Genomic DNA, 10,772 nt, shown 5'->3' on the forward strand with positions numbered 1-10,772 from the left:
AATCCTAGAAGGCTTCATGGAGGGAGCGACATTGGACTGGGCCCTAAAAATCTGGGATGGAAAAGAAATGGAAAGGAGATTCATTCATTCCATGCTGGCACAATGGCACGAGCAAAGTTTTGGTGGTAGGTAGGAAGCATGGCTACAACCAGAGAGGAGGGGAGAGAAGGATTGAGCCAGGACGACCAGCAGGACCCTGAAGTGGCCCTGCTTAAGAGCATCTGCCCTGCTAGACCATGAGGTCCTTGGGCACAGGACTCTGTTTACTCACCCCTGAATCCCCACAAGCCCCTCCCCCCGGCACAGCATCCTGCACTCAGGGGCTGCTCAATAAATGAATGGCGAACGAATGAATGAATGCAAGAAACACTCCCGTAGGCACAGAGCTAGGTCCTGGGGGAGCCCTGGGAAAGAGACTCAAACATAGATCATTCAGGGACCAAGCAGCTCACCTCACTTAACAGCCGTGGAAACAGGCCCAAAGAGGCCATGGCCTGCCCACAGTCATTAGTAGCGTGACCGATGTGGAGAGCTTCGCAGGGTGCCTGGCCCATGGAAGGTTCTGAGTCGCGCCCTCCTCTTACTGCCTGGAATTCATGCAGAGTGAGGCCTAGGAGCCTGTGAGCATCACACCTCCCAGAGCAAAACCCCTGCCACCTCTGTACTCTGCACTCCAGGAGAGTGGAAAGCAGACCGCCCCTGGCTCTCTGGGTTAGAAGGCAGAGGCAGGCTACAGCAGGCCCATTAAAGACACTTGGGAGGACTTCGCTCTGCACCTGGTGAGGCCTCCACCATGGAGGTCTGCAGCCAGGCACAGAGTGAGGGTCTTGGGTCCAGTCTGGTGGTTGAGAGGCCCCCGCTCCCACCCCTCTGAAGCATTTTCAGGCAGTCCAAGCAGTCCTGCCCTAGTTACAGACTCATCGACTTTGGCTCAGGGCAGGGCACAGCCGACTTCCTTGCTGCGTGCCTGGCTGAGATCTTTCTATTAGACCCTTCCAGGGGCAAGATGTTCTTTTCAGTGAAGGACCTACTGAAAGGAAAACAGAACGACTGCTTAGGTTGGTTCAGCACTTTACAGTCTACAAGACACTTTCAGACCTAGCTTGTCATTCAAGCCCATGGTGACCCCCTAAGGTAGGTAGGTCAGGTGACTTCTTGAGGAATCTGAGGGAGGCAGTCATGTGAGAGTGCCTGCAGTTGTGACTTGAACCCAAGTCTCGGGCTTCTAGGCCAAATGCTCCCAGGTGCCCACTGACTGGGATTTGGACTCGCCTGGGAACTTCCTGGAGAGGCTTCCCAGGAAAGCACAAGGAAAACATTCACCCAACAGGAAGCAGTCCCCAGCCCCAAACAAGCCCCCTCTCTCAAGGAATCTGGATTTACCCACTATAAAGACCTAAATGAAGTACCCTTCCTCCACTCTGCCCTTCCCAGGCCCTGGGGCTGCCTACTTCTCCTTTGTCCACTGAAATTTACCTATCTCTAGCCCACTATGGAGCGGCTAATCTGATCAAATAAATCATAGAATCAAAATCTGGATTATATATTTATTTATTTATTATATATTTATTATCTATAATTAAACTCCTCCAGGCTGGTTACTAAGAGAACTCCCTCCTCCACATCCCCACCTTTTCTCTATCCGCCCAGTCCTGGTCTGGCAATTCTCCCTCCCTGTTAGGTATGTTGCTCCCCTACTCAAGAGTCTGCAATGGCTCCCTAGTTCCTTCAGGAGTCAGCCCAACCTCACTGACTTGCATTCAAGGCCTACCCCCAGCTCATCTCAGCATCCCCTGTGGCCTTGACTGACACTTCTCCCCACTGCACACTTTAATTTCAGTCAGAGAAGCTCCAAGCTGCTCCTCAGATGCACTTCTGCCCTCCTGCCTCTTCAGAGCTGCTTCCCTCTCCTGTTTCCTCCTGCCAGATCCTCCCTGGCCTTCAAAGCCTGATCCAGGGATGTTTCCAGGAACTTCTCCCTGATCCACCCAACCCAGCATGACCTCTGCCAACCAGTAGCCCTCTCTCCTGGCCTTGACACTGAGTGCTTTGTGTTGTAGCGGTGACTGTCAGGCAACAGCCTGGCCCAAGAGAAAGAGCCCAGCCTCGCAGATCAGGCAGGCCGGAGGCGAGATCCAGGCCCTGCCACCTGCCAGCTCTGTGTTGGGTGTGCTGTTCTGAGTATACCCTGCTGGGTATGGCATGTGGACAGCTGAAAGAAGACTGCTGGAACCCAGAGATTTAGGAGGCATATTGGGTAACAGTTCTAGTCTTAGGAGGTAGTGCCCAGGGCTTGAGATTCCTCTGGGAGGCAGCTCTGAACACAGGCAGGAGCACTGGACTGGGAGTCCAGAGCCTGGGCTTTAGACCACGTTCTTTTTTTTTTTAAACTATTTATTTATTTGTTTGTTTATTTTGTCTGCACCGGGTTCTAGTTGTGGAACATAGGATCTTCGTTGTGGCATGCAGTATCCTTTGTTGCAGCATGCATGTGGGATCTAGTTCCCCGACCAGGGATTGAACCCGGGCCCCTTGCATTGGGACCGCAGAGTCTTACCCACCAGACCACTGGGGAAGTCCCTAGACCACATTCTTCAGTGAATGTGCTGCAGTGACTATTCAGCAGGGGGCCTCCTTGGGGCCATCTGCCCTTGACCTGGGCCTTGGATGACTTTTCTCTAAAACAAGGGCAGGGCTTCCCTGGTGGCGCAGTGGTTGAGAGTCCGCCTGCCGATGCAGGGGACATGGGTTCGTGCCCCGGTCCGGGAAGATTCCACATGCCGTGGAGCGGCTGGGCCCATGAGTCATGGCCGCTGAGCCTGTGTGTCCCAAGCCAAAAAAACACAAAACTAACTAAATAAATAAAACAAGGACATTGACCAGGAAGTTGGAGGCCCCTGGGTGCCCTGCCTTCTGATTCTGTGATGCCAACGGGGAAGGGGTGGTGCAGAGATTGGCACGAGGATTTGAGAGCCGGAGAGAATAGTTCTTTAAACCCTTCAACAAATATTTGTGGAACACTCTACTTCCAGTAGGCTGGCGCAGCTGGAACTCTCTGGAAAGCCCTTGTACTTGTGCGTGGCCATGCAGAAGGTCCCTGACTCTGAGCCTCCTCCCAGCCCCGCCCACGTGCTACCTCAAGTCTTTTTCCAGCAAAGTGGGGAAGGAGTAAAGAAAACTGCCCCACCCAGGACTACATGGCCCAGACAGTGGAGGTGACAGCAGCAGAATGAGGAAGCAGTGATGAGGGACCCACTCCTGTGCCTGCCCCTCCCCCTTCCAGGCAGCCCAGACTTCGGCTCCTGAGTGGAGCTTGAAGCTAGAGCGCCTTTCATGCCTTTGCTCCACCAGCACTTATGCAGCGGGCATGGGGCCAGGCATGGGGACACCTCAGAGGATGAGGCCAGCAGGCCCTGCCCTCCAGGAGTTCCTGGTCCACAGGTGGACAGCCAAGGCCAAAGACCATTTGGTACAGAGTGGCCAGTGCCGCCATAGGGGGTGCAGGGGGCAGGGTTCCCGTCCAGTCAGGGGGCAGGGTCATCCTTGGTTTTCCAGAGAGCTGATAGCTGAGCGGAATTCGGCCACATTGGAGGGAGCAGGAGGCCTGGGGACCATTCATTCATTCATTCATACGTTTGTTCATTCATTTGGCACTTTATTTAACTGAGCACTGTGCTACTCATGGAGTCAAAAACTGTGCCCGGGGAACTTACAGTATTGGTGGGGGGCATGCCCAGACTGAGATAAGGCTGTGGAGAAGTGAGGGGGCAGTGGGGGCCAGATAAAGAGTCAGGGCATGGGGGGATGTGGCTGTAGGGGGGCCGGGTGTCAGGAAGGACCTTTGATGGTGGGGAGGGCCTAGTCTGAGATCTTTGAGCTAGGGGGGTTGGTCTTCTTCTTCTCGGGACTGGGCATCCTTGATGTTGAACAAGAGTAGAATATCCACCAGGGTAAGTTCAGACTGTGGACGAGAGTGCCTTTGTAGGTTGAAGGGACACACTTGTATCTCTCTTGGGGAGAGGGTTATATCTAGGGGAGGGGACAGGATAAGGAGCCCTCTTTGCAGGCCCCTTGGATTCCAGCTGCAGCCCTGCCCAGTTGCCCAGAATACAGGATGGCAACCTGTCTATTACCTTACGGTTTTTTCTCCCTCCTGCTTTCCCCACTGAACCTCCACCCCTCCCAAATAAGGAGGCCAGGGGTGTTCAGGGACTTCCATCTAGGAGGTGGCCGCCTGAGTTCCCGATGACTTCTGCTGCCGCTTCTTGACCCCCTGCTCTTGCCTCTCCTCCTGCACTGATGTGAAAGCAGAGGCAGCAGACCTGGACCAGGAGCCAGGAGGCCTGCGGTCAAACCCCAGCTCCTCCGGTGGCAAAGTCACCTACCTGCCTTCTCTGGGTGCCTGTCACCTGGGGAGAAAAATAATCCTTGCCTCTCTCCCAGGGCTGCTGTGAGATTTCCAAGCGAAATAATGGCTGGAAAAGTGGTGGGTGCACAAATGGGAGGGATTATCAGTACTGTAATCTATTATGTGTTATTTCTGAAGGCACAACAGGACATGAGAAACCAAGCCCGCCTGGCTCCTCCCCAGGAACCCACTTCCTCCTCACTTCCGCAGTCTACCCTGGCTTTGCGAAGACACAAATCCTCTCCCTGCCCCACTTCCCACACCCGAACCCCCCTAATTAAGTCCCTTACCTTCCCGGGTATCATTGTCTAATCCCTAAGCCCTTTCTCACCAGTCTCCAGTTCTCTCCAGGAGTCAAATCCATTTAGAGCGAGGTGGCCCAGTTAGCTGTGAACCAAGAGGCTGGGGGCAGGGAGCAGGCATTTCAGGGCTCCTGGAGGGGAGGGGTGAGGAGGAGAAGGGAGGGGAGGGCAGGAGGGGTGCTGGAGACTCTGCCCTGGCTCTGCCACTAACTGGCACAAGCCTGGAGGCTTCCCCTGGGAGGAGTGGGTTGTCATTTCTACCCACACCCAAGACAGAATCCAGATCCTACAGCCAGACTGTTCATTCCCGGCCAGTGCCTTTGAGAAGCAGGACAGCTCAGGGTGAGCCCACCGACTCTGCAGCCAGACCACCTGCATTCAGGTCCAGGGTCCATCACTTACTGAGGTTACTTGACCTCCGTGCCTCAATTTCCCTTCCATCAGATGGCAATGACAATCTTTGGTGGTGATGGGATTAAATGAGCTAGTTCATGCAATTCACTTCAACAGTACCTGGAACATAGTAAATGTATCAGCTGTTTTACTTGAACTTCCTGCTTCTTCCCACAGATATTTTTGCCATTCAGGTCTTAACCCTCACTACACTGCTCTTGGACAGTCCTTCTTTCCCTGGCACTGAAGCTGAAGCAGCCCCCAGCCCTGGTCACTCTCTAATGCTATTTTTATCTCCTTCAGGTGGCACTTACCATGGTCTGAAATACATGGTTATGGTTGACCATCTATTCTCAAGGGCAGGAGCCATTGCTGGCCATAGTCATGGCTACATGCCCAGTGCCTAGAACCCTGCAGGTGGTCAACATCCATTTGTGGGCATGACCCAACACTCACTCTATCCCCTTAGGACCGGACCCTGACCACCCTGACCCCCCTTCTACTCTGCAGCCCCTCCTCTTTCCACACCACATTTACATTCCTTATCTGCACCTGCCCTGTGTGATCTCAGGTGGGTCAACACCCCTTGCTGGGCATCTGGGTGAGTAGAGGGAGGTGATGATGAAACCAGGCAACCAAGGGACAGTCTAAGATTTTTCTAAGATGATTTCTTATGTGTTTTGGGGCTTGTGCCTATAAGGTGAAGATATCTTAGGGACCTCTGAGTTCTGAAAATACAGTCCTCCCACCAGCCTAGCCCTCTGTTGCTGCAACTGGGCTTGAAGCCCCTGTCAACTGAAAAAAAAATGCACAACCTAAAAGTTATGTTTTATTTGGTGGCCAAATCTGAGGACTTAAACCTGGGACACAGCATCTCAGATAATTCTGAGAAACTGTCCTGAAGAGGAAGGTGGGGAAGCAAGGATACATAGGAGTTTTTGCAACAAAGACCAGGTAGTCGGAACATCAAAATATTCCTGTTAAGATAAGAAAACCAGATATCTTAAGTTAAGGAATGTGGCGCTTTTCTGTGTATGGGAAGAGTCTGGGCTCACTGGGCTCATTCCTTTAATATGCACCTCAGCCACATGGGGCCAGCATCCTTTGTTTTCTCATCCTGAGTTCCCTCAGGGCTCACTGATGGGGTGGCTGTAATGTGGTGGCTTGATGCCTGTGACATCCTTTGTTTACTGATATGGCAGGCAGCCTTTTTTGTTCACATCCCCATGGGTGGTACATTCCTGTGAGCAAGGCATTGCCTTCCTCGAGGCCCCTTTGTAAAAACAGCAGAGACCAACATTGGGCCCCAGTGCGGCCCCATTCCCTGGGGACTAGCCTGCCACCTGGTGGCAGCTCGATCACATTGGCGCTCCTCCATCACAGGGGCCGAGTTTCGTGCTCACTGGAGGTGACTTGTATTCTGAACATGGATTTGCCTTCCCTGCCCTTCATCCTTCTGCCAGCACCACCATCCGTGGACTCATGGGATGCTTGACCATTTTATGCACAGCCTGGAATCACAATGAAGAATTCATTTCACAGCAGAGGAGGAGCAGTCCTGGGCTCGTGCCAGCCTCACCACATATCACGTTCCTGGTACCAAGTCTAAACCATTTCCCTGCCCCTGCCCCTGCCCCATTAATGCTTGGGGTAAGGCACTCCATGCCTCACACTTTCATTAACGGCTTCATTTCTTCCTCTGTCCCCTTGCAACTTTAGGGGGGATGAGGAAAGATGGGGGATGGGGGGCCTCCTCCACACAGTTCACAGCCCAGCCCAGAGCCAGGAAACCTTGTATTCCAAGACACAAGCCACTTGGGATCACAGCATGCCTGGTGAAAAGACCCACCCCCCAAACGTTTAGTCCAACTCCCAGTTGCGGACACAGGCCAAGGAAAGGGAAGCGGCTTGCCTGGTGACACAGGCTGAGAAACTGATGGCTCTGTCCCTACCAGCTCCCTCCCCTGCCCCAGAAGTGAAGCAAGCCAGGATTTGGGGGTTTGGCTCCTCTGGAGGGGCCTGCAGGGCTGAGCATACTGTCCGTCCATCCCTGAGAGTAGAGTGGCTTGAGGGTCAGCACCAGGCCCCGTGACCCACCTCCTCCCCCAGCTGGGATCCTTTCTGGGATCCCTTCCTCCCCTGTGGTCTCTTGTCTTTATTTTTTTATTTATTAATTTTTTAAAAATTTATTTGTTTTATTTATCTATTTTTGGCTGCGTTGGGTCTTTGTTGCTGCACGCAGGCTTTCTCTAGATGCAGCGAGCCGGGGCTACTCTTCGTTGTGGTGTGCGGGCTTCTCATTGCAGTGGCTTCTCTTGTTGCGGAGCACGGGCTCTAGGCACACGGGCTTCAGTAGTTGTGGCACATGGGCTCGGTAGTTGTGGCTCGTGGGCTCTAGAGCGCAGGCTCAGTAGTTGTGGCGCACGGGCTTAGTTGATCCACAGCATGTGGGATCTTCCCAGACCAGGGCTCCAGTCCGTGTCCTCTGCGTTGGCAGGCAGATTCTTAACCACTGCGCCACCAGGGAAGCCCTGGTCTCTCTTGTCTTTAGATGCTCTGTTCCCAAGCAGGGCCTCTCTGGGCATTCACCTCCCTAAAGAATGTTAGTAACCTATACAAAGAAGAATGATGTAACGAACAATCATGTGACTTAAAAAGCAGAACACCGAGACTGCTGGGGAGGGTGTCCCTCCCCAATTACATCCCACACTGGTGAACTGAACTTTGTGTTTCTCTTTTGCCTGATTTTTTTAGAGTTTTGTTACAAGTGAATGCATTCCTTAAAAATACAGACAGTCCTGCAGTTTTTTTTGCCATTGAGGTGAGTTTCACACAACATAAAATGAATCATTTTAAAGTAAGAAAAGCAGTGGTATTGAGTACCTTCACAACATTGGGCAACCAGCACCTCTATCCAGTTCCAAAACATTTTCATCACCCCAGAAGGAAACCCCGTACCTGTGAAGCAGTCATTTGTCATTTCCCCTTCTCCTCAGCCACCGATCTGCTTTCCATCTCTATGGATTTACCTATTCTGGACACATCATACAATAATACACAGCTTTTTGTGTATGGCTACTTTCACCTAGCATGTTTTCAAGATTCATCCATGTTGTCATGGATGTCGGCACCTCATTCCTATTTATGACTAAATAATATTCCAGCATATGGACATATCAAAATTTGTTTACCCATTTATCCACTGATGGACATTTCGGCTGCAAAACTGTGGGTAATGAGTCAAATCCATTTCACCTGCCTTCACTAATCAAGGTCATTTTAAGATGCATGTTCTCCAAGCAGCAGTGGCCTAAACAGTGAGATATTTGCCCGAGTTGTTTTCCAGAAATTTAGAGTCAGCTGTGCCTAGTTCGAGGTGAGCTGGTTAAGACTGGATAGAACCACTGACCCTCCAACTGGGCATGCTCGAGTGCCCGCTTGGTGACCTTTTGATGTCAGAGGGCCAAAATTCCACGCTCAGATTGTGCTGTGAACGTGCAGAGACCTGTAGTTCAGTTACGCCTATGCAGAATGAAGATTACCGCCCCTTTTTCCAATCGTCTTTCCCTTCACTCCCCACACTCCCCATGCCTCAGACCACCCTGCTTGCTTTATCTTCATCCCATAAATACACCGGAGCCCCTTGCCTTCAGGGAGGCACACTTGAGACTTGTTCTCCTATCTCCTCACTTGGCTGCCTTATGAATAAACCCTTTCTTTGCTGCAAACCTCAGTGTCCCAGCGATTCGGCTTGTGCAGCAGGCAAGACGAACCTGGTTCAGTAACAGTTGTTTTCATATTTTGGCTATTGTGAATAATGCTGCTATGAGTGCTGGTGTACAAACACTTGTTTGAGTCCCTGCCTTCAATTCTTTTGGATATACCCAGAAGTGGATCAGATGGTAATTCTTTTTTTTTTTGGCTGCGCTGCGCAGCACACGGGAATCTTAGTTCTCCAACCTGGGATGGAACCCATGCCCAGCGTCTTGACCACTGGACTGCCAGGGAAGTCCCTCCCAGATATTTTTATTCTTTTGAATACTATTGTAAATAGAATTGTTGTCTTAATTTCCTTTTAGGATTATTCATTGCTGGTGTATGGAAACACAACTGATTTTTGTATATTGACCTTAAGTCGATTTTTTGAACTTAAATAGCATGTATTATTTGGAGACTTGCTTTTTGAGCTAAGCATTCTGTTAGAATTATCCATGGTGATACACATACCTAGCCCATTCATTTTTCTCTATTGCATTGTATGCTACACATGAAGATATCACGATTTATCTCTTTAGTGATTGTGAGTCGGGCTGTTTTCAGTATTTTATTATTCAAATAGGGATGTTCTGCACATGCCCAGGGAATGGTTCTCAGCCAGCAGAGTCACCTGGTGTGCAAGCTTTTTATCATTTCCAACAACAAAGGCCCCACCTCCAGAGATAACAATTCAGTTGATTTGGAGTAGAGGTTGGGCATCAGTATTTTTTAGAAGATCCTTAAATGATTCTAATGTTCATTCTGTGTCGAGAACCACTATTCTAGAGTGCACTGTATACCCAGGAGTGGAAATCCTGAGAGTGTGCATCTTCAGTTTTATTTGATGTACAATTATTACCAGCGTGGCTGTCCTGTACCAGCACAACCAGGCTGTACGCCCATCAGCAGTGTACAGATCCACATTCCTACCAGCACTTGGCATTGTCAGACTTCAAATTTTTGCCAGTGGGCTTCCCTGGTGGCGCAGTGGTTGGGAGTCCGCCTGCCGATGCAGGGGACGCGGGTTCGTGCTCCGGTCTGGGAAGATCCCACATGCCGCGGAGCGGCTGTGCCCGTGAGCCGTGGCCGCTGAGCCTGTGCGTCCGGAGCCTGTGCTCTGCAGCGGAAGAGGCCACAACAGTGAGAGGCCCGCGTACCACAAAAAAAAAAAAAAAAAATTGCCAGTTGATCTCTCATAAGACCTTAATTTGTATCTCTCTGATTAATGATTAGGTTGAGCATCTTTTCATATTTATTGACCATTCTTGTTTCCTCTTTTGGCAAATGCCTATTTGTATCTTGTGCCTGTATCTATGTATTTGTATATTCTGCATATGAATCACTTGGTTGCAAATACCTTTTCTCATTTGGTGGCTTTCCCTGCTGCTTTATTACAATGTTTGGGTTAACAGAGTTTTTCATTTTTTATTGTGGATGAATTTTTTTCAATATTTTCCTTTATAATCTGCTTTTATGTAGTAAGAAATCTCTCCTGTGGGAGGGGGAATTGGATAAAGGCAGTCAAAAGGTACTACAGACTTCCTGTCATAAGATAAATAAGTACTAGGGATATAATGTACAACATGATAAATAGAATTAACACTGCTGAATATTATATATGAAAGTTGTTCAGAGTAAATCCTAAGAGTTATCATCACAATTTTTTTCCATTTCTTTTTTTAAAAATTTATTATTTTTTTTTATTTTTGGCTGTTTTGGGTCTTTGTTGCCACGAGCGGGCTTTCCTCTAGTTGCAGTGAGCAGGGCTACTCTTTGTTGCGGTGCGTGGGCTTCTCATTGCAGTGGCTTCTCTTGTTGTGGAGCACGGGATACATGCGCATGGGCTTCCGTAGTTGTGGCACACGGGCTCAGTAGTTGTGGCTCGCAGGCTCTAGAATGCAGGCTCAGTAGTT

This window comes from Kogia breviceps, chromosome 15 (assembly GCF_026419965.1).
Source record: "Kogia breviceps isolate mKogBre1 chromosome 15, mKogBre1 haplotype 1, whole genome shotgun sequence".
NCBI classification, from domain to species: domain Eukaryota; kingdom Metazoa; phylum Chordata; class Mammalia; order Artiodactyla; family Physeteridae; genus Kogia; species Kogia breviceps.